Below are 25,864 nucleotides of genomic sequence, written 5' to 3'. Positions count from 1 at the left end.
ATCAATTTTGAATAAAACGGAGTCATTATTGTGGTCATAGTCCCATAACTCCGACAAAAGGTATCGACCAATGCTGATTTTTAAACTTGACCAAGGTAATAGGTGTATAAACATTTGGTATAAATTTAATGAAAATCCGTCAAAATTTGTAGGCATGAGAGCGCCTACAAGGTCCATTTTTTTGATAAAACGGAGTCATTATTGTGGTCAAACTCCCATAACTCCAACAAAAAGTATCGAACAATGCTGATTTTCGAACTTGACCAAGGTAATAGTGGTATAAACATTTGGTATAAATTTAATGAAAATCCGTCAAAAATTGTAGGCATGAGAGCGCTTACAAAAAAGTGTGACGGACGGACCCACGGACGGACGCCCGGCATTTCTATGTCCCCGCTCCGCGTTGCAGCGGGGGATAAAAAAAGGTGTCCATGTTAGTTTTCAAACTGGTTTACTTTTTATTTCAATTTTCCGAGGTAAACCGATGAAAAAAATAAGCAAATCAATGTAACAATGATATGTGTAAATAAAAAGCAACAAAAATTATAAATGCACACTCCTTGCATTATTTTAAATTAAACGTTTCGATGTTTTGTTTCATAGAATTTGATAGATTATCTGCAAGAATCACCACTTAGGAAGGGGAACAAAATGCTGACCCTCCTAAACGCCGACAAATTCCTCAATCCTGATGACAGACTTCAACCTCTGTTATCAGGGAACAACAACATCATTGAAATCGCTGTTGAGGAACTGAAAATAAGGTATACCCAATTTTTAATAAAATACAATGAGACGGTCAAAACCACGTCAGGGTCACAATGGGTTCCACTTCAACTACATGCATTTTTTATTTAGAGGCAATTCAAACGACAACAATGAAGAACAATTGCAACTGACAATAGATGGAGAAATTGAATCCCAAAAATCAGATGAGAATGCAGAGAAATTGGTTAAAATGGCCTTGGGGAAATTGTAAGTCTCTCTCTCTCTCTCTCTCTCTCTCTCTCAACACTCATAGACATCCTGTTAGCGCATAATTACTTATAATGCAATTGAATAAATTTGGTCTATTGGATTACACGCTTTAGGTATTTAAAACGAAAGTGGCCGGGAGAAAAAGGATCTGATGGAAATTGTTGCAACGGAATACCTTTAGCTTAAAGGATTGCATGATGTTGTTTTAATGTACGTATCCTCGGGAGAATGGAGTTGTACCTGTATTTTATGCTTTGCGATTGTCAAATGTGAGCAACATAAAACTTAATTTAAAGTGTACATGTACTTGTGATATTTGTAAGGAGTGACCAAAGCAGATAACAATTGTATACAGAGATTTTTATTTTAGCATATAGGTTATTAATAATCTTTCTATTCTTGCAGGATGGAGTTAGTGGAAGGTTTTCGGAAATTAAAAAAGTAAAGGCGTATATTTCTTTGACCCCTGATTCGAAAAGAGCATTAGAAGTTCTCACAAGGTATAGACCTGCTGTTGGAGTTCGCCCAACAAACAAATACACATTTGCAAGACTGAATGCAAATACATCATTATCTGGGACAACAGCAATGAAGGAATTAATTGGAAAATGTAAAGGATAAAAAAAAATCCTGAAAATATAACATCAACATCATTGAGAAAATGCATTGCAACTGTATCTCAAGAAAGTACTACAGCGGGTTCAAGCATATCTTTAACAACATACGTCACAGCATAGCATAACTATGGAAAGCCGTATGGTACCCCCACATTATTATTATATTTTACTATATAATGTGGTCACAATAAAAATGTCCTAACAAAAATAATCATCACTTCAATTTCCTTACATTTTTATTTTCACGCCACAATAATTATAATTGTACCCGCTCAAAATTATCATAATCTGCTCTATATAAAAATGTTAACCAAAAATAATATCTCACAACTTTAACTTACAACACTATAAAAAAAAACAACACATCTGCCTCCCAAATATAATTATGTAATTATTTTCAGTTTACAATAATAATGATAACCGAGGAATATTCTTTATTGTGATACTAATCTTGCCAAGAAGACATTATTATTGTTGGTGGAAAAATTTAGACGCTTGAAAAGAAATGATTATCTGATTCTGAATCACAATAACAATCTCTGCCTTTTTTCGGGCAGAGGTTATTATTTGGACGCTTGAAATTTGAAACGTTTTAATGAGGTAGAGTGGAGGAGATTATTTCATGCGTGACTGTAAACAAGCGTTTGGTTGAGAGGAAATTCACGTGACCCTAGGTTCGCTTTACCTTAAGGCTTGAGTATTTAGAACTGAATAGGCACCGAAGGCATATGGTAACCGTCTGACGGTAGAAAGATTGCGATCGGTCTGAGAAGCTTCTGAGAAGGTATGTTAGTGATTAAGTAATTAATATGTTTTACGAATTACGGTGCTACCATTGAGGCGAGGGAAGCTTATGACGAAATATGTACAGATGTACATGTGTGACTGTACGTATCACTGTATTAAATCAATAAAACATACATTGGGCCCCTGAATGTTTACAAAAGCATGATCCAGCCAAAAAAGAGCAAGATCCACAAAAGCAGGATTCAGCTAAAAAAAGCGAAGACAAAGATCCGTGCTATATTTGTCATAACCTGGGACACTGGGCTTCTGAATGCACTGACAAAGAAAATAATCCACCAGGCGGTAACAAGAAAAAACCATCAAACCCCAAGAAACAGAGTCTGAAAAGAGAAAATATCATCCCAAACAACAATGAACCTCCTAAACAAAAGGCAAAGCTGACTCCCCCAAGAAAAAGTGACTAATATGACATTATTTGTGCCATTGAACTGATTCAGTGTTATTTCATACTTGTTTTTCATGCGTTTCTCAATAAATTAATGTTCACTGTTTATTCTCTTTTTTATTATTTCATACAGCAGGAAGAAAAAAAAGCATTTTATAATTCTATGAGAATTCCTAGCCTCATAATTCTCGGTGACTTCATGGAGATCGGACGTGTTTTTACCAGAAGAATAGATTGCTGAATAAAAACTTCCATGAAATTATGCTTACTATAGCTTAGCATTATTAGCTTACTATAGCAAGACTTGACATCAGATACTTATATTCTTGATATATAAAATATATAGGATATAAAATGGAATTTAGTGAAATTTCATATCAGACAAGGGTTCGACCCACAGTTGCTTGTAAGCGTGATTCAGAAATAATTGACGATCTCATTCTTTCCTTCGAGAAGAAGGGCATAATTCGCAAAACTAACCATTGTGATGATGAATTTATATCTACGGTTTTCACGGTACCAAAATCCGACGGATTCTCTAGACTTATTTTAAATCTTAAAGATCTCAATGAATTTGTTGTGTACAAACATTTCAGAATGGAATATTTACAGTCTGTTTTAAATATTATTTTGTCGATATATATTTAATAATTGTATTTGTGTTTCTTCTTGTATTTTAGATTACTAAGATAGAACAAAGGTGTTTAGAAAGAATGTATCTCAATTGTTAATTTCAACTCAAAAGCCGTATAAAGCGGTATCTACTGATACTTTGGCTAGGTGGCTTAAGTTGTGTTTACAGAACGCCAAGAAAGATACCGATATATATAAGGCGCACAGCACTCGGGCGGCATCTTCGAGTGCAGCGAAATCATCAGGTGTTCCGATTACTATGATCATGGACAGTGTTGGTTAGACATCTGCTCAGACTTTTGCGAAATATTATGACAAAAAGTTTGTTTTTCTTCAGGAATTTTGTCTAAAATGAAGAAATAGTCACATTGTACAAATAAATATTGTAATTGTCTTGGAAGTACGTTTTTTTGTTAAGATTATCATTTAATCATGTATCAATCGACTTTAAAGTCTCACATGACACCACGTGACTGGATGCCGAAGGAGAAATGATAAATTAAAGGAGACTTACTTGTAAGGCGAACTTTGATTGAAATTCTCCGAGGCATTCAGGTACGTGGGGGCAGGTGCCCGACCCTGTCCCACCCTTATATAAGTTTTATTATTAATTTGCAATTTATTCAAATTATTATTCAGCTTTCGATTGATCACATGATTCTTTAAATACTGATCTGGGAACTAGCAAGCATATCTCACCTGCCCCAACGTTCCTGAATGCCTCGGAGAATTTCAATCAAAGTTCGCCTTACAAGTAAGCCTCCTTTAATTTATCAATTAACATGCAAGATTTTATATGTTTTCTGATAATCTTAATGCTTTTTTTTTTAATTAAGAGATTTATTAACCTTTAATGCAAATTTATACATGCAAATTGGAATATACATGTACAATAATATGTTTTACGGTGCGACCGTTGGGGCGAGCACAGCATGTGATCAAACAATGAATTATAATAAATTAATAAAATAAAATTAACAACGTGAAATTTGAATGCCAAAAAATAGAACATACCTATTTTTCAGTAAATTTTCATTATTCATAGTTTATAAGATGTGTTATAATTTATTTATTTATATGTAGAACAATAGTTTAATCTCAGATACAATGTTGTTAAATAATAAAGATTTTGATATATAAATATTCATTGCACTGCATCTCCTCTTTTAAAGTGATTGTGATTATGATTGATTGATTGATTTCCCCCTTTTTTTGCAGTAGACATTTTTTCTTAAACTTACATATAAAACTTGACTCATCATAGAGCTCCCCCCATGCTAAAATTTTTTTCATTTTTGTCAATTTATACATAGAAAATCGACTTACCATGGATTTGCCCCTCCACTTAAAAAAAAAAATTAATGTTTAATTTTATTTTTAATTTACGCTTAAAAATATTTGCTTATCATGTTAAAAGAACATGGTGTTGAGGCTGCCATCCACCCACCCACCCCCTTTAAAAAAAGGCGCTGCTACGTATAACGTTACGTTTCAGGAAATTACCGTAATTATAGTGAATAAAATATTTGTGAGCATTCATCCAAATTAGTGCAATTTACAACTGTTTCCTGTATCTGAAGAAATGTCCTTATTCGTCAGCTGTTCTTTATCTTAGCCTTTGCAAGATTTTAAGAGGATTTTGGTCATTTCATCAGATTTACAATAACTTCAATTAGAGTAATTTCCCCCTATCAGTGCTTATTGTGACGTCAAAGCTGACGTTGGTTAAGTGTCGTCTTACTCTTTAAAACTCCCCTGAGAAATAAAAGTATGCGAAGTATACTGTTTTATTTACTTAAAAAGCATGATGTTCTTAAAATTACACATCTTATAAGCTTTTCAAAGGTTTTACTTTGATTCTCGGGAGAACGTGATGTTGGAACGTGAGGTTGGAAACCATTGGTACTATGAATTGTGGGTCAAAAATTTACTGACTCCGAAAAAATATATCGGATCAATGTGTAAACGTTTGTGACGTCACACGATTATTTTTGATTGAAAGTGTACTGAGGTGAACTTTAGAGGTAACATTGACTGTATGTCGCTTACATCGTTATTGTTTTTACTGTCTAAATTTGTCTTGCTGATTCTCGTGAGAGTGTGAAGTGATAAAAATTGCCATGATTACAGGGAACTACTGGGACGATTAAAACGATGCATTACTGGTCCGATTTACTGACGCCAAAAAAATCCGTTGAATGAATGTGCAACTAGTCCAAATTTTCTATTCACACACGCCTTGCCGGTAGAGCTCGCTTCGCGCCGGCGCTGCGCGCCGGCGAGCTGCGCTCGCTATAAATATACATTCCATTTTTTCTCACCTTTATCATCGTTATTTTGGGAACAGTTTTTGCAGGTCTCAGTTTCACTATTTTTTTTTCTGCATATGATCAGCAACTATGAGTGGTGCAAAAAAGCATTCTATATACAATGTAAAGTTCATATGCATCATACATTACATGCGATTACAGCTTGGCATATTTCATTAAATCATAAGACTTATTTGTAGCATAACATTAGAATGTGTGTAGATTACAAACATTGTTTACTATTGAATTATCTTTAAATACAAAAAAAAACATTAATCACATGAATAAATGTCTCCATATTTCAATTAATGGCTTTTAATTTATAGTGTACCCTGCCATCTATAAAACATCAATTGATGTGTAAATCCTTGAATTTTCAAATCCGTCTGCTAGTAGCTCCCATCAAAAGTGCGTCATCATTGGGCGGAAGTGACGTAGTGTTTGCAAAACAACTCGATGATAATCCAAAATAATACCGGATTAAAAAAAAGTTAATCATTTACAGTTGGTTTAAATATATGCAAAACTATTATATACACCTGGGAAATTGAATCAAATAGCTTTAAAAGCAGACATACATGTAGAACTGTCAGAAACTAGTTATCTTGTAATAGTACTCAAGTTGTTACTAGTCAATTTTACCCCTCCCAAATTTTTTGTTTAATTTCTTTTTAATTCATTTTGGTAACATTGAAAACAAAACGTTTGCATCCTAGTTAGGACTAAGGAGCTTTAATAGTATAACTGTTATTAAAACAGTTTGTAGTTCTGATTGGTTTGTATAGTAGCAACTTCTGAAATGTTTGAACTAACTAAATTAGTAAAATTATGACACACAATGATACGTGAATTCACACATTTTTAGCGCCATATGAAATAGTCTGTTAAGTTATTTTGTTTTATTTAAATGAAATATTGGTGAAATTCAATTCTATCCTGAAAAATGCATCAGTTTGGAATGCCGGTATTCAATTGCAGACATATTTAAGTATTTAAATAGCATTAAATTTTATATTAAAAAATGATCAGCATCAAAATTTGAACAGATTTTAAACAATTGTTTCAGACAAAAAATTACATTAGGATTATGGTATTAATACTTAGAATAGAGTATTTCAGCAAAATTTAGAATAGTTCAGACTGTTTCAGCAATATTCAGAACAGTTCAGACAAATTCAGTACAATTCAGACTTTTCAGCAATATTGCTGAAATGTGTTCGGAACTGGTTCAGCGATAATATTTTATTGCAACCCTATGTACCAATTTTTTTTCTGGAAATGATGCATTATGGAATGAATATTTTACACAAATAATATTTGTTTACGTAAAATTTAGAAAACTCCATTCAATGCAACCCCATGCACTAATTTTTATTCATTTTTGATTTACACGGACTTTTACAGCACCAAACAGACAAGACTTACGTGTATCACCAACGCAGAAGCGAACAGCTGATCTCGGTTTTGCTTTGGTCGTAGTCTGCTTCAAATAATATAGACATTTGGTCATTTTTCAATTGCAATATGAGGGTCTGCTTTTCACACCGGGGTCTGCTTTCTATGTACGCCCTGGGTCAGCCTGAGGTCAGCTCCGGGTCCTCCAAAGCAGACCAGAGGCAGAACCTGAGCGGATAGAGAAATCAGACCAGGGTTTGGTTTGGGTCTGCTTTCTGTAAGGTTTGATATGATCGGTAATTTTTATTTTATTTTTAGATGAATAATTTGGTGTTTATGAAAGTTATCTGTTTCTACCTCGTAAAAAAATCAGTCAGGACTTATTGCACTACTTGAAAGCAGCAGGGTTTATACAAACATGTTCACATGCAGCTTTACAATACAACAATAGGAAGAACAGTATAACAGCTTCTTCTTAAAACAAATGTTCAAATATGATTTTTTAAATCTTATAATGACTCACTTTCTTAATGGTCTGATTTCCAATACTCTTGTGGGCAACAGCAGCTGCCACACGAAAAGATGTGCTCTCTGATCCACCATAGAACAAGATTTTGGATTTTTTACATGCCACAATTCTGTTAAAATTTTCATTGGCTTGTGTACTCCCTAGATTGGAGAGTTTGGTTGCATTCTTTGCCAATTCACTAAAGACATGTTGCAATTCATTACGAACATTCTCACCCGTTTGATATTTTACGTACGGCAAGTGTTAAGGTTTGTAGTTTTCTGGGTCTTGCAAATACTTGCACCACTTCATGTCACACTCCTTGTGATCTCCAATGACATGGGATGGAATGATTTCCAAATTTCTCTTTAAGACACTTGTGTCATTGTTTGATTTTACAGCGTATGTAAAACATTTCAATAAATGTTGGATTGATTTAGGGCCTAAGAGGGGGTATTTCTTCTCTTTCTTCATTTCATATATTTTACTTGCTAGGTTCTTTTTGTATGGTTAAAATCAGAACCATAAAGCAATTAAATGTGTAACAAACTAAAAAACCTTTAAATTAAATTGTTTTTTACCACATTATACAACTATCAAACATACAACCGTAATATTGTCATCAAATCATTTTGATATCAAATTTTACAACAAATCTGCTATCTATTGCAATAAAGAAAAAGAAAAATCCGGTTATTAAAATGGTGAAAATGGCGGGCGGGCGGGCGGCTGCCAAAAGGGTACCCTCATTGTACGGATAAATCCTCCTACAGTTCTTGTACTTATATTAGAGGTGTGCATATTGCTAGGACTTTGAATTCTGATTATTTCACTTTATTCTAAAGAAGACGAAAAGGACTGTAACATATAATAACGGCATAACAGAAATTGTGCGTTTGATTGCTTATTATTGTCATGATTAAATGTGTTAAATATTCAATTTTGTCCAAAATTCATATACCGCTTGCCAACTTCATCAGACTTTTAAAAGGCTTACTTGTTTGCATACATGCCAACTATCCCGATTTTTGCGGGATTCTCCCGATTTCACGTCGTCAAAAATACAAATTCCGATATCCCGATCGGGACTGTCAAAATACCCCGAAATCCCGATTCTCAAAAAACCCAACCCGTTTTATGACAATAAGTCCCGATTTCCATCTAAAATTTCAAATCCCGCGCTGCTTGTCTACGCTAACCAATCAAAAAGCGGGATTATAACCGCCATTGCTGTTTACCTGTATCGCGTGTTTGTATATCGGGATGTGTGAATTGGTGTAATTACCTGTACGCTACCTGTGTCTGGGTGTTTGCAAACCTAATGAGGAGCATGTTTTGATAGTAATTAATCGGGAAGTATCGGGATGGATAGCAAATTGCCACACTTTTTACACAAACTTCGACAAGAATGGGGTTACACCACCAACGAAAACGAAACTTTAATCCCGATGTCGGGAGGCAGATTCCTGATTTTCGGGATGACTATCGGGATCGTAATTGGATGACAACCATGTATATTGCCGTGCAATAGGTATGTTTAACTTATATATAGTACAACTAAATATTTATTGACAGGGTACATTCTATTGTGTACACATGACACAAGATTGACAGCTATATAATACATTATCTACAAGAAGAATAGATATGTTTATACTTTAAAGGCCGGGGTCGACCTAGATTTTCTGCCACCTGGTAGACAATTAAGCCTATAAGGGCAAAAAGGCGGGGCTACCTCCATCACTGTCAGTGATGCTGATAAGAGTAAACATTGCATGCGGCTGAGTCAGCTTTGTTTATACACTGGGGAAAACCCGATCTAAACACAGTGCAAGAAGACTCAATTAGAGTATTTCATATTGCAATTTATTCTGTATATACACATAGGAAATTCTATTTTAGCAGCCTGTAGACTGTAAACTGTTACCTATTATGAATTCTATTTCTTTTTCTAAAAGCAGATTTTCCATATCTTTTCCAAATATTTTCCCGAAAAATGAATGTGCATTTTTTGTAGTTTTTCTTTCCTTTAACACTTCGTGGCATTCTGTGATTTGGTTTCCAAATTGAAGTAAATTCTCTTTCAACATTTTCATTCCAGTGACAGACTGCTAAGTTTGTTCTAGCATTATACTGGGCATCTGAAAATGATATTCTTTTATCTTGGTAAACATTTACAACATTATTAAAACTTTCTACGTAAAATGTATCCTTACAAAGTCTGTAATCATGAGGATGCTTAAATATAACAGAATTTTTTATGACACCTAACAACAATTTCTCAGCTCTTGGATCTGTTATAACTTTTCTAGAAATTTCATAATTAGGGTCTTTTTTGCACCTTGATGATCCATGACAAGCTTGATGATTATTTTTGTAATGTTCAACAATGTTGAGAAGAAGAGATTTCAATTTTTCCGGGTCTTCATCACAGTTTCTGATGGCCCAATGGAAATGTGTGGATATTGGTTCAACCTTGTCATCTAATTGGGATGACCAGGTTTTTCCATCTAAATAAGCTGGTCCAGACGAAATTTTTTTCAGAGCTGCTTTCATGGACTTTACAGCATGCCATGTGTCATTTTGGCTCTCTGAGTCGCACTCCTCACGAATAAATTTGTTAATTGACAAATTTCTGTCATGGACTCCGATGTTGACCTCTTGATCTTTAAGATGTCGGTATATTTTTTCTGTTCCCAGCTTTTCATGTCTCTGTGATATAACATCATCGGATTTGGTCACATGCTGACATGACAGTACTTTGTGAGACTTTTCTCCAATTGCCACAACACTTGTGTCTTTGGCATTTTTTCTCCATCCATGCCTGGCATCAGACATAATGTTGATGGTTCCAAGTTCTTCATTTTCATAGGCAGCCACTTCCTCTAGTGTTGCTGTATGTGTTGAATCATCATATTCCCTTTGTATATGTTCTTTCATTTCATTGAAAAATTTTTGTCTACTTTGTTTGGATCTTTCCAATTCCAGCTCCTTCAGTAAATCGAACATAATGTGATGGCAGCATACCACTACATGTGAATCAAGGTTTAACTCTGTTGTTAACTAAGTATTCCTTATTTGGTAAATATGGAGAGGATGACCAAAGAAAGCTGTGGTCATTTTGCTCATCACAGAAAAAATGTGTGGTAACAACGTGGCCTTTCTGGTGTATTTTTTTCACTTTCAGGTGTTTTTTACAGCTACTTCCATGGTGCTCAGCCACCTCTACAAGTCGTTTTATAGACTCCTCAGCACAAAGAAAAATTCTTTGATTTACATCTTTTTTCTGTACCTTTATATACGTACTTGGTACACTCGGTTTTTCCTTTTCGGCAAGCTCATTTTCAGACTCCTTTGTCTTGTTAGACCACAGTTGAAACAGAGTTTCAATAACCTGTAAAGTTCCGACAGGTTTGTCAAGTTTTGAACTTAGTTCACTCCTGATTCTTTGAAAACTTTCAAGCACACTTCGTTTTTGTCCATCATCTCCTGCAAACTCAATTCTAAAATTGGGATTTCTTTTTCTCTTTTTAACCGGACTTGCCATAATTACAGGATTGTTAAAATGGTACATAGGCTTTTGTTTCATGACTGGAGTATGCTATTTCTGAAGGGGGTTCTGGGTGTTCATAAAATTATTAATTTGAAATTATCATTTGAATAAGAGAAATTTGTAAAAAGTGTTATAAACATGAAAGACAAGTAAAATCCTATTATTTCTGCATTGTGTTGCATCGCTGATAAGTAAAAATTTAACGGTATAAATTATGATCATTCTTACTTCATCAGATAGTTTGACACCCCTGAAACAATAATGGTTAAAACCTGAAACTTGATCCTAGTACCATTTAGCAGAACCCCGCCAAAGCTCCTGATCTATGATCATCTATAGCTAGGTGACATAATCAGGCTTTTAGAGGATGATCAGAGGCTCCTTAGGGATAATACAAATATAACTGTATATGATATCTAAGTAGATATGGGTTTCAAATTTGTAAAAAAAAAAAATATTATAAGAACACTTTCAATTCGAGACAAAAAAACATAAAAGAACTTTTAAAATTTGAATTTGATAACAATCAATCATATGTGAATGCCCCTTTCTATGCCCACATTAATTCCTGTGTTGGGATTTGGGCCAGTGTGAAAATGGAGGGAAATCAGCAAATGTCAGAAGAAATGTCTGTGTTAGCAATAGAAGTATCAGAAACGCAAAGAGAAACCATTCAGCAGCTGTTTGCGCATAATGACTGGGAATTTAATGAAGTTCCTATTGAGGAAAACAGAAGTAATTGCCAGGCATTACAGGACACTGAAGAAAGTGACCCACATTTTGAGGAGTATGTGATAAATCAGGATCAGGAGGCTGAAGAATGTCAACATTGTTTGTGTCGTCCCTGTATCACGCTCGAGACCAACAGACAACTTTGGTGGTTAGTTGAATGTGAACAGCCAAACAGGAGCAATTCACACCGCCGAAAAGACAAATACAAACGTTTTTGGACAATGTTGTTGCACAGGAATGTATGGAGAGATCCGAGGTATTTAGATCGGAAAAGGAGAGCTCTGCAGAGGGACCCGCGTCATAGACATTACATCTACCACAGACGGGATATAATGCCAAAATGTGTTGTAGACTTAGCGAGAACTTGGTTACCAAATTTAAATGATCAGCCATATCTGGGACATATGTGGGAGTGATAACAGTTTTGATGTTTTAATAAATTTCATGAACTTTAGTAGTGTTTTGTGAAAGATTTTCAATCAACGGGTATGTAAAATTAATAATATATATTAGATTAACAGTGAGATGAGTCATTCTGTTTAGCTCTTACAGAGCACATGGCTTCAGCCACTTCCTGTGTAAACAAACACAAGCTAACTCCACCTACAATGTCAATCACTATTCTGGAGTTCAAAATTTTGAGCTGCTTCAGAACTTTATGAGCTTAATACTCTTTTAATAAATTTTAGTTAGACACAATTTTAACAGCCATTGTAGAGTGTCATGGTGGCAATTTCCACACCAAAAAGTAGAATTTATTACTCCCATATAATGCATATATTTTCAAATTAACCTCTCTGATATGAAAGCTGCAGAAAAAATTGAATTTCCCATTCATTTTGTGATTGGCTGCTATTTATACCCGGTCCCCGGCCTTTAAGAGTTACAATTTTTTTTTATTTTATACTGTACGTTACATTTCATCTAGATTAAATACGGTTTTGTTGTATGATACAACAAAACCGTATTTAATCTAGATGAAATGTAACGTACTCAGTTTTGTGGTAGGTATCCAGTGCTATGAAGAGATTTTAACTTTCAGCTTACGAAGGTACTTTGTCGTAAATTCTCATGACGAATAACTTAAGGTCGGGCTATCAAATCATCCTTGAATTAGTGGAAGGTAGGTCATTCTTAAACTAATTCGCAGATAAGAGGAAATTAATTTCTTACTCTATTTTACTTATTTAATTACATTAAGTTTCATTAGCAAATTCTCTGGGAATCTCTTCTCACAACATATGTAATACATATATGCCATGCTAGTTACATTTATGTATAATATAGTTTAAAAATATCAGATCCTTTCCCCTTGGTGCCCCGAAAAAAAAAAAACTTAATAAACTTTCTCCGGATGACTTATTTAAAGTCATTGTCCGTTTTCCTCAAATTATGTTAAACAAGAGAAATATAGATGAATGTAAACTTATTTCAACAAAATAATGATTTGTTTGTGTTTAACCTTCTGTAATCGTAAAGTGGTTTTAACTTTAATTTATACCAGAAGTTCCATGATATTCTTAAGTCTCTAGTCGCTTAAGTTAAGTCAATCTCAAATCCGTCTGTTTTCTAGGGTGTTGCTAAAACGCGGAACGGAAAGCGGAACGGAATGGAAAACCGAAAAATATGATGACGTTTATCACACAAACTTTTACTTTATAACATTTATTCATATTTTATAAATGATTATTATCAAAAGGTTGCACAATTATTTGATATCATTCCTACGAATGTCTGTCAACTAAATCATTGCTTAATAAAGTACGAAACGGAGAAATGAAATATACGCACATTGTGATTAAATAAGCTTTTATAAAATAACTTTTCAATTACTTTCCTTTTGTAATATTTTTAGAAAAATAGTGTAGGGCAGTTGGTTGAAGCGTTTGGTTGTGTTTTTCATGACTTCGAAACTTGTTTGGGATTTTATACTTATTTTAAAGAAATTCAAACATGATGTACCCTCATCCACATGGAATTTTTAGTGATCCATACTATAATTTATTGATAGCTTTATTGATACCAATAACATGACCGACGAACAACATCCACTTTCATTGTTATGAGATTTTGCTGCAACATCTGTTTGCTAACCTTTTCGTCTCGCTATTTTAAAGATAATTGATCGAAAACAGATTCATATCATTGGATGACTAACGGCTCTACATGTACTGCAAAGTCTCCTTAAAATTCTTCTAATATCGGCGTTCGTTTACCTATGTGATTGTAAATTCCTACAACTTAATCCAACTAGAGAGCGGAGTATGTTGTTTAGTTTGATAAACTGGGACTAGTGGTCAAAGCATATAATGTTAATTATAAGAAAATCATACATTTTCTAAAAAAAAAAGATTAACTTGTATATGGAGAACAGTTTTAACAATATTAAAAAATACATGAAGTATATCGTTTTAAGCTTGTTGAACACATCTATAAAGTAAATAACATTATATATATATAACATTTTCTGTAATCCATTCCGTTCCGCTTTCCGTTCCGTTTTCCGTTCCGCGTTTTAGCAACACCCTGTTTTCTAAGTCTAAATCCAAAACTCCATAATAATGTAAAAGATTCTAGAAATCCATATCAACGCTCAATCACTCTGTCAGATATTTGCGTTTACTTCAAATTAACAAGTACCTTTATTCCAATTTCAATTTAAACGAAAACAAGTGTAAAGGTTTCCAATATATTTAATAATGAGCATGAAATGAGACACACAAAAAATGATATTCACAATGAAAAATATCTAGGAAAACTAACATTAAATTCACCGTCCTAACCAAATAGATAAATTACTGAGCCTACCTTATTGTTAATATCAAATCCAAGAAACCCGAACAAATTATAAGTACAACCCCGCACGGACTGAATGAAATACACAACTAGCCTAACAGGTTTCCCAAGTTAAATTTAGAACAAAAGAAAAGGAAGTGAGAATCGAGCTATAAACGAGACTATGAACGAAACGATGAACGAGACAGGAAACGAAGACTGGGGCCCACCTATCTACCCAGGGGAGTGAGTTGACTCGAACCTTAGAGAAGATCCGACGTCAACCGCCAGACTAAAGCAAAACCTGACTTAAAAGACACCGCTCTGGGAGAATGTTTCTCTTAGCCAATCAAAATGACTCAATGTAAATATAGCTCGAACTGGTGTTTTCCAAATGATTATATAAAACTACGAAACTTTCCGAATGAAAAATAAATTATTAGAACCAATCAGAAAAGTCGTAACATTTTGCTTATGTTATAAACGTACAAGTGCCCGAAATGAAAGCGGGAGACTATAATAGAGGAAAACATTGCTATACATCTACCCGTAAATCTGATCATCGGCAATATAAGTAAGTATAAATAATATGACTGAAAGTTAAGTAAGATATAAATGCAATCCTATCACACTCCCTCCACCCCAAAACCGAAATATCTTAAACAAAAATGTCCGAACCCTAAAAAAATGAAAATTTTGAAATAATACAACTTCAAACAGCCAAGATGAACATAAAATATGTTATTTAATTTTAAAATATTAACCCTGAAATAAAAAAAAATATTTGGTATACATTACAAATACTTATATTAAATATATAACAGATATCACAATTGACCAATGACGTGACAGTTAATATTTTACATGGAACGAGGAGAAACCATCATCGTTGAACTGAAGAAATGAATCGCTGTCTCGAGGGACTGGTTTAATATCCTCCTTGAACAGATTCTCCAAGAGTTTGGCATTTGGTTTCTTTGGTGGCAACACGCCTTTTGGATCTATTTATGAATTGTTGAATGAAGTTTTCAGAGCGAATGTTGTCTTCCCTTTATGTTTCTTATTGTTATGATGAATAATGTTACGTTTCTCAATCTCCCTATGCCCACAAGATTCACAGTGAAAAAGGAGGATTTCTCTCACATGGGATCTCCTCCAGTGTTTCTGGTGTGAGGCCAAAGAAGAATAACGTTTATCTCAACACCCTGGTACTTGGCTCTTCATCCCCCCATCCGGAAACTCCTCGCGAAGATCCTTATCAAGCGAAAGCACTTCACTTTCTTTCACCTCCACCTCCAGGACGTCCATTGCTGATAAAAAAACAAAAAAATGTTTTATTATAAGGGAATATTTATATAACAGTATAATTTTATTGATCAGAAAGTAAGATATATATGCAATCCCATCACATTACTTATCGAATGACTTATTTAAAGTCATTGTCCGTTTCCTCAAATTATGTTAAGCAAGAGAAATTTAGATGAATGTAAACTTATTTCAATAAAAAAAAAGTTTGTGTTTAACCTTCCATTTCACTTATTTCAGTATCGGGAACTACAGGTAGAGGGAGTGACATGTTTACTCGTTAATAATCTTCACTCAAACCACAAGTTCTCCCCTTGATATACCATTTTTATATTGGGCACAGAAAAAACAAGACTGTGTTGTCTTGTTTTGGATTAGTAATCCGTAATTGTTACCAATTGCTGTCTAAAAGGCTATAAATTTATTCCATTCTTTTGTAAAACATACCAAAAATGCCCTATAATAAGAAGGGAAATCAGATAAACTCGCCATATGATACACATTACATGTTTTTGATATTTGCCTTAATATTTAGAAAACTGGTTTATCTTTGTCATTTCAATTAAAAAAACAATTGACAAAGGCGCTCTTTGAAAGGTCAAATGGGATAGGATGGGACTTCTTTTGCTTTAATATTTGCCAATTTTCAGTAATTAATTGAATATTCACCAGTTACAGGTCTATTTGTTCATTTCTGCCAGCTGCCATTCGTGTTTCCATAGGTCGTTAAATCCACGGAATTCTCAAGATGAATAAGTTCTGCTGAACCCTGGCTATCAATATCCCAATTCGAATTTCTGGCATGTGGGTCATAAATAGAATATTCTTCGTAGTTTCGACAACGAATGGCTATATAAGAGTCTGATATCCGAAAAACAAGAGTCTGGTTTTGTTTCTCATCAGTCCAGATGTGATCAATGTAAAAATGAATGAGAAATATACAAGTTATGCCTCATTCAGAATACCAACACTAGTCAATACATTTATAGAACCATTTTTCTTGCAATTCGTCGATGTCTTTTCTTGAATCAGCTTTACGGAATGGCTAACCTATTTTTAAAGAACATTCAAACCAAGATTGCCTCCGGCGAGAAGAATGGCATCAACTAAATTGACCGATTTTAATTTCAAGGCAACGAGGGCTGTTGTACAGATACTAGAACACTGCAGACCTGTTTTTGCATGATCAATAATAATAAAAGAAATGTAGGACAAATCTAAAAGTTCATTATACAGTTACGTTGTGTAATATACGCAGCCTTTATTCTTTTTGTAGCAAATGACTGATAAAAAAACCCAATTAAACTTGTTTATTTCAAACCAGTGAGTTGGTAATCAATGTGTCGCACCTCTTCATTTTGTCCTTTTAGTCTAATTGCGTGGACCCTGAGGTCCACGCAGAAAATATATAAGCGAGGTTAAACCGGATGCTATGGGGAAAATTTAGTCTGCGCATGAGCTAGCCTGGTTCCTGTGCGTAATGGGTAGCTCAGGGAACCAGGCTAGCACACGTTTATCTGAATCGGGATCGAGATTCCGTGCCTTATGCACACATAAGTTTAAAGGCGCTATAATTGTAAAGTTGTCGGTAATCGGTACAGAAACAAAGTATTCCTTTTTAAGAAATGATTGGCATGTGATTTGAACTATCAGTATTATGAAATAAGTTTATGTTATGCCGAAACTACAACATGCATCAAATAGCATAATTTGCAATGTTTTGTTGTTTTCCGAAAACACATGTAAAAACTTTACTTTTATAGTAGGCAAGGCTAGAGAACTCCCCCATTAAATTTTTTTAAGCATTTAAGTATGATTGAATAATTATGTCACTGTATAATAGTCTAAATCTCAAGAAAAATGCATCGAAATATGAAATTTTTAATTTACACAAAGCTGTCACTTTTTAACGTTATTTAACAAAGTAGTGCGAATCGTAATGTGTGCGCAGATAGTAGAATTCACCAAATGCCTGATACTTTACATGCAAACTTCATTCATAGATAGATCATAATCATTTTAGAAGTATGAACCCTTTAAATTCTGAGATAAAAAGTCAGGGCTATACATATATGTATACGTAATACAACGTACAGATTTAGTGGTTAAAAGCAGAGAGCTAGAGTCGATGGAATCTCTGACAATCTTAAGGCTTTCACGTTTTCGTTGGAAACACATGCAAATGGTCCACGTATTGTAGTCCTTTTTTAAAGGACAGCAACTTGTTGTACTATATTTTTATTTATGTTCCAGACATGTACAAGATATATATAATTTTTTTAAAAAATGGGGGAAGGGGTGTTTTGGTTCAGCCCCCATTTCACATTCATTTCATACAACATGTCATATATATTTACATTAATACATCATTTATTCCTATGTACACAGGAGGCAGTGAGTTCATTGCTACAAATTAATGTATTAGGTTTACTACAAAGCTGTCGTGGCATAAAAATGTAGGAAATTCTAAATAATTAGAAAACGCCAGTGAATGCATATCTATTTGCACATTGTAAACAAGTACTGTGAAAGCCAAAGCATCTGGTTAACTCGTCCTGTACTTTCCGCCATGACGTTAGTTGAACCCCATTCCTGGGCACCCCGTTTTGGAGAGTTATTCCCATCTAAACTAAAACTAATGAAGTTTCCCTGATTTATTTCTCAAACTTCTTTCTATATATTTTTCTGTTAGGGAGATTTGAAATCTTCCTACAAAAAAATGTGACCCTGGCAGTAAAAATATTTTAAATATAACATGTTTTACTAGTGAAAATGATGATGGTGTAGGATAATGAAATAAATTCCGTAAAATAGAAGATTACACATGTTTGTGTTCAAATTAATTGCATTTAATAAGCGTGAATAGCATGGATTAATTAATTCAACAAAATCTCCAAATTTAATGAGGGTCAACTGGAATTTGTGAAGGTCAGCCAATAATTCTTGACCAGGGGACCTGCGGTCCACCAAAGTAAAAAAGTTGGTGTCAAACCCTGGTGATGAACGTACAGGAGAAGTAGACTAAATGCGAGGATTAGGATTTGTCGCATTTTTGTTGGAATTCAGTACATTTGTCCAACAGCACCATAATGCATCGCAAAACAATACACCTGGTACAAAGTAAACTGTTTAGGGTAGTCTTCCTAAGAATTGCCATGCCCCGCGAAAATAATTTGCATGTAAGTGATCTAGTGCAATGGTCGATTGTAGTTTACTGGCCTGGTTGACCATTCCCATAGCATCAGAAAGAGCAGCTTGTCCTGACAATACAGCTATAATCAGCCATTTTTGTGCTTGGACACAAGAGAAAAGCATGATTTGAGTCTGATGACACTTATGACATCAGACCAATTAATATGACATTGCATTTGTTTTAATCCTTTACAATGAGACATATTTGTGCAAAGGTTGAGGAAATTCTATTGGAAGTTTTTTTAATTAATTTACTAGAAAATTGAAATGGAGTGCACACACACATACGAACACACACACGCACGGTAGCGATGCTATATCTCCTTCGCAACAAGTTGCGCGAGGAGATAATTATAGTTCATTCACGACTTGAGATCTCACTGCTACAATGCTGCTTTTCTAACAGTGGGACAAAAGACCTTACCGTTCACTCAATTCATCAACGAAAACTTTGTTCGACGAGCGTTGTTGCCACTTTCTCACCACCATTTTTTCCAGATCATACACTGAGAAGGATTGGTAAATGAAATGTTTTTTTTATTAATTTACTAGAAAATTGAAATTGAGTGCACACATACACACACACACACACACGCACGGTAGCGATGATATATCCCCTTCGCAACAAGTTGCGCGAGGGGATAATTATAGTTCATTCACGACTTGAGATCTCACTCCTACAATGCTGTTTTTCTAACAGTGGGACATAAGACCTTACCGTTCACTCAATTCATCAACGAAAACTTTGTTACATAAAAAGAGAAAAATACTGTAATAATATATGTGTTTCAACCTTTAACACGACATCCCTTCTCTCCCTTATTTTTTTTTTTAAAGTATTGATATTGAAATTATAGCTCTCTCTCTCTCTCTCTCTCTCTCTCTCTCTCTCCTCTCTCTCTATTATTACTTATTAGGTTAGTTACTGACTCACTACGGAAATATATTGGGTTGATCAATCTCATAGATGGCGAGGCGAAGCCGAGCCGTCTATGAGATTGATCAACCCAATATTTTTCCGTAGTGAGTCAGTAACTAACCTTATAAGTGTTTTGTTTTCCCGAGGACTATCAAGGGACATATTCATTCACAAATAGCGGTGATATACGCAAAGCCATGTACAAGATGCCTTACATCTCGTCCAATTAAACTCATTTAAACTCTTCAAAATTATCAATACCACCTTTCAAATAAGCTTAAAAAATCTTTGCTTCACCCATATTACTTACAATGTTTTGTTGCTTTTCAATTTTAAACCTCTGCAGAGATTTCAGCAAATTTAGATGCTGCCATTTTGTTCTGCTCCAGACACAACAATGTGACGTCAATATTCAAAGGGCAACTACTCTAATTTAAAAATAATTCCAAAGGGCCACTACTCTAAATATTTTAATGACTTACTGAACACGATTTCTGTGTTAAATAATATGAAATATCGAGATGAGTAGGTGAAGCGGCGGCCAATGACGGCCATATTGCCTAATATTAATCCTCACAGAACCTACATAGAGATATATTATGCAATCACGTGCCATGTTTAATCCAATGAAAATGTGACATTTCAGTCTGAGGGAAAACAAATATATATATATATATATATATATATTTATATATATATATATATATATATATATATATATATATATATATATATTTGAGTACATCTAGAGTCAGAGACTCGTTAGTGACATCATTGTAAAAGTAAGCTCTTGAAGTACCTCATTATCTGCACATGTTCTGAAGTCTGTCCTCCTTGAAAACGATGATATGGACCAAATAAATCTATTTTCATTTACATATCGCAATTATCTGCTGCACATTTTTATCCACAAGCGCCGTTACAACTTTCTCACGACCATTTTTTCCAGATCATACACTGAGAAGGATTGGTAAATGAAATGTTCAATGAAGCTTAACAACCATATCAACTACTCAGGTTGCTGACACCAGGAAAACTTACTCACAAAAAGAAGCACGTTTTCACTCGTAGATTTAAAATAAACTTATGTGACTTTCCATCTTTGTCTTTACAAGAAATATTACGATGGGTGTTTACCAAATTCACCAAACCCCATTTTATGAAAGAAAAAAAACCTGAAAAAAATTAACATTTGAAAACGGCAAAATTTACAGACTTATTAGTAGCCGTTTGTTTATGTTTAGTTATACATACATTCAATGTATAGTAAATGGGAAGGAAGATTTCAAAGTTTTAATACATTTTGACTTTGTGACGATATTGGTCCCACCCTATGATCTGAACCCCTGACCCTGGGGTCATGGTTTTTTTTTTATGTAAAACTTTAATCCTCCATAGCGGCGTCACACTAATCAAGGATTAATTAGGAATGCTGTTGCTGATTTTCTTTAAATATCTATTCAAATTAAGAAAAAACCCAAGTGACATTAGACTCATGTGTTTAATCAAGATACACATTTTTCTTCAAGATCAGGTAATTTGGGATTGATTCTATCACAAAACGTTATTATCATTTGATAATGATATATATGATTAATATGCCGAGGTACAGGGACAATAAAGTTATCCATGACATTTTTTAATGATGATAAATTACACTGATACTTTTAGTATATCTCTTCATAGTGTAACTTTCCGCATGGTGTGGCTCTGGCCTCATAATCTTATCTGACATGTTTGTCATACACATTCCATGACATGCAACATGCTAGTGCCCTGACAATTTCTTCATGTTTACACGCTGAAACCATTTTTGGAAATGTCTCTGAATATATCGTAAAATTTTCAGGAAAGCAAATATCCATTGATCAGTTTATTTTATGATGCTCCTGTTTTTTTTTACTTAACCAATTAGAAATCAGATTTCACTGAGCTTTGTAGGTGCACTGACATGTTCTCAAAACCTAACTCTTCATTGGGCAATAGTTTTTTAAATTCTATGTACATATTTTGCCATATCTTGACGTCAATTTGTGCCGCAATATGAGTTGATAACAATTGCTGCTCATCGTCCGAATCTACCGAATCACATTCACTGGAATCTGGGCTGTCTAAGCCAAATTCACTTTTACACAAAAAGGTACTTGATAAGACTGATCGTACAGTGTCCCTTTTTTGCTTACAGCCTCTTTGGCGACTGTCCTCTCTTCCCTCAATGTTTGCAGTACGTTCTTCGTTACTACTGCTACCAGCGGGGGTTGAATCGTCTTCGCCTGACTTCGCGCCGCCTGTTCTGCTGATCCAGCTGCAACGGTTTGATATCCTGCCCCTCTGACGACTTCCGCCAGATTGGACACTCCTCTAAAATTCAGTACGTACACACCAATGTATTCGATTGCAATCATTATAAAGCACCGTAAGCCAAAACTGAAAAGGAATTTGTTTTCAGTGTATAATTTTTTTTTCTGCAACTGCAAATATTAATGTTGCAATAGATAAACAAATACAAACATTAAACTGATTACTTGTTTCACTAAGATACAATTTATGGCAATTAATATGGCGATGCATAACAAAATTACTCTGATATCATATATTCCTTCTTATAGAGGAATTTTCCTTTGAAACTACAGATCACACATTATAAGAACTCTAACATGTATGTCAGAGCCTAAACATTAGTTGATTTACAAACCTGGTTTGTCGCATATAATATACAAATAACTTTATAACTAACCCGCAATTTAGGGACTGCTGCATTCATATCTTTTAAGAGATTTAACAGTCATGCCCAAACCATTAAGAGGAATTTATTGGTTATGTTCCAACCATTTAGGGGACTTTAATATCCATGCCTCATATTCCTAATAAAATATCACAGCGGAAAATTATCCTGGTTTGTACGCGAGGTAAATAACAGGCATTTAATTATAATGGAGAAGACAATTTAAATTTTGGAATGTTTTTAATTTGAGGAATTGAGCACATTGAGGTGCAATTTTCATTTTCACATCTATACATGTAGGATTTGTAAAAAAAAAAAAAAACCATAACTATTATATTTATTTTAAATACAATAACTAGTAAGTAGATGATGAAAAAAATGTACCTATATGCTCTCATATATTTTGATCGCTTTACAAAGTTGGGGGGATGGGGGGGGGGGGGGGGGGGCAGAACGAAAATATAGGAAATTGGAAGTTAACAACTTAACAGTGTACCCCTACCAAATGGTTAGTTTTTTATCTTGCGTAGGATGTTCTTATTCTGGTAAAAAAAAATATTTCATGAAGGTACAATGTCAAATATTACGTGTATGCAAAAATAAGTGTAAAATTCGAATATTTTACAATATTTATTTTTTGTTATTCTACCGAGGGACCATATGGCACAATACTTTTTGAACGCCCATTGTTGCTTAGGTGAGCGATGTGGCCCCATGGGCCTCTTGTTTTCTATATAATAGGCGAGTATAAACTATCATACCCATCCTCAAGTGTTGCCATTAACTTCTCATTCCTGCAATTTTTCACGCTCAGGTAATATCCTGGGGGACTCAGGAGACCACTTAAAGAAAAAGAAAAAGAACCACTATTTACATTTATGAAGGCAACATCTATTAAATGGAGGTTTTCACCACTTTTTTTTTATTAAGCAGTCGTATATTTAAATGTTTTCATATAACTTAAATGTCTTAAGGAAATAAAATATATAAATCAAAGTAAACATGACTAAATTAAGAAAGTTTGAATAAAATCAAGGTAAACTTAAAAATTTCAAATTTTGTAAAGTTCAGGCCGGGATGATTAAATATCTTATGGTAAGCTCATTTACAATGCAAATTAAATTGCAACAAATACACACATGATTGTTTTTGGTTTAAACAAGGCAAACTCTTCCAAAACAAGGGATCTAATTTCTGGAAAACTCTATGGTATGGAAAAATAAAGTAATTTATTTTTTTTATTGTAATGTACATCCATGTATATAAAAAACTTCAATACAGAACTAACAACTATTCCTTCTAAAGGAATGATCAGCATGTAATATATCATTGGCAAGCTCTCCAAATGTAATGCGAAAGCATTACGGTACATGCAATAAACATGATATATTAGATTAATCCCAACATTTTGTCGATTTCCAGAATACATGTACATGTGTAGCAATAATTGCTACACATGTACATGTATTCTGGAAATCGACAAACTTTTTCATAGTATGCAAATTGTACTTTCTGTTCATATTCTGGTGCATGTAAAGAAAAACATGATTTTTATCATGTAAGCATGTAAACATTTTACTTTCAAGGCAAACGCATTAGAATACTGTTTTTTTGTAATTTACATGTAATTAAAAATTTACATGAAGCTGTCAGTAAATAAGTAACCTAAGGTGCAATCAATGCATGCACACATAGTTAAATTTGCCTCATATGGACAGAAAGTCATACATTAAAACATTCTCCATTATTGAACTTGAATTTATGTGAATGCAGTCAAAACTTAGTAAAATACACTGTGTGTTTAATTGTATATAAAAATATATATTTATATGTGTTTGTGTGTAAGCTACCTTTTTAGAGAAAAGTTTAATTCTTTCTTCCATTCCTTTAAAAGAGTTATTCATAATGTTGTGGTCTGTGAGATCATTTCTGTAAATCCACCGCATATGTCTCCAGTGTGGCTTATAACATCTGTAATATAAGAAGTCTAATTAATCTAAAATTTTGAAATCATATTATTGAAACAGTTAGGGTTACATTATAAAAAACATCATATGATATTTTATTTCATTGCCATAAAAATGATATGGAGATGACATTATTTTGGTATCTTTTATTGTTTATCATTTGATTACCTCTTGTCACCCTCCTCTAATTCCATTATTTCCTTCAGTTTAGCTTTGATATGTGTTGAAAGCTGTTAAAAATTACATTGAAAACATAATATACAAATATATGAAATCTTTTTTTTCTGAAAATCTGTCTGCTTTGAAAAAGTAAGTTATAGAACTTGCAGTCAGTTGCACACCAGTGTGTGTGCATGTGTGTGTGCGCGTGCACTTGTGTATGTTTATCCAGATATTTGCACATTACACCGTCATTGCCAAGGTTATGCGATTAATTAATTACCAAGGTTGCTATATTGTGGCCTAGTATGTTTCCTGTTCCCTTGCTGATGGGAAGATCCTTTCTTGGCCATTCGCACAAAATGCTGACCACCTTATTGGACTGTGCAGTCTATTTATCAAAAAAAAAATCACATTAATCCTACTGAACTGCATGTAATTTAACATCTTTACCTTTATGTAGACATATACATTTAGTTTTAAGAAAGTAAGATGTTCATCAGAAATACTCGTAAGGATTTAATGACCGACAGATGAAATTTAACGAAATTATTAGATCGAGCCCATAGGGAATTTACTTACAAGTAACAATGCACAGATAAACCATATTAGGTCAACTACAAACTATGTTACAATTATATCCTATTGACTGCCTTTGCATCGAAGAATGGAATATATATATATATGGTCTCCACATGACACCTGTTTCTTTACAAATTAGCAGGAGGTAATTACAAATAAGCAAGAGTTTAAAATAAACAACATCAATCAACCAGACTTGATATTGAATTATTAGGACCCGACACTCTAAACAACACCTGATTGTTGCATCATGATAATATTGAAGAAATACATGTAGTTATAATGGTAGTTGTAGAGTGTTTCGGCGGTAAAGTAAGCCTCAT

The sequence above is a fragment of the Magallana gigas genome, chromosome 1 (assembly GCF_963853765.1).
Source record: "Magallana gigas chromosome 1, xbMagGiga1.1, whole genome shotgun sequence".
NCBI lineage: Eukaryota > Metazoa > Mollusca > Bivalvia > Ostreida > Ostreidae > Magallana > Magallana gigas.
This window is presented reverse-complemented; position numbering follows the sequence as displayed.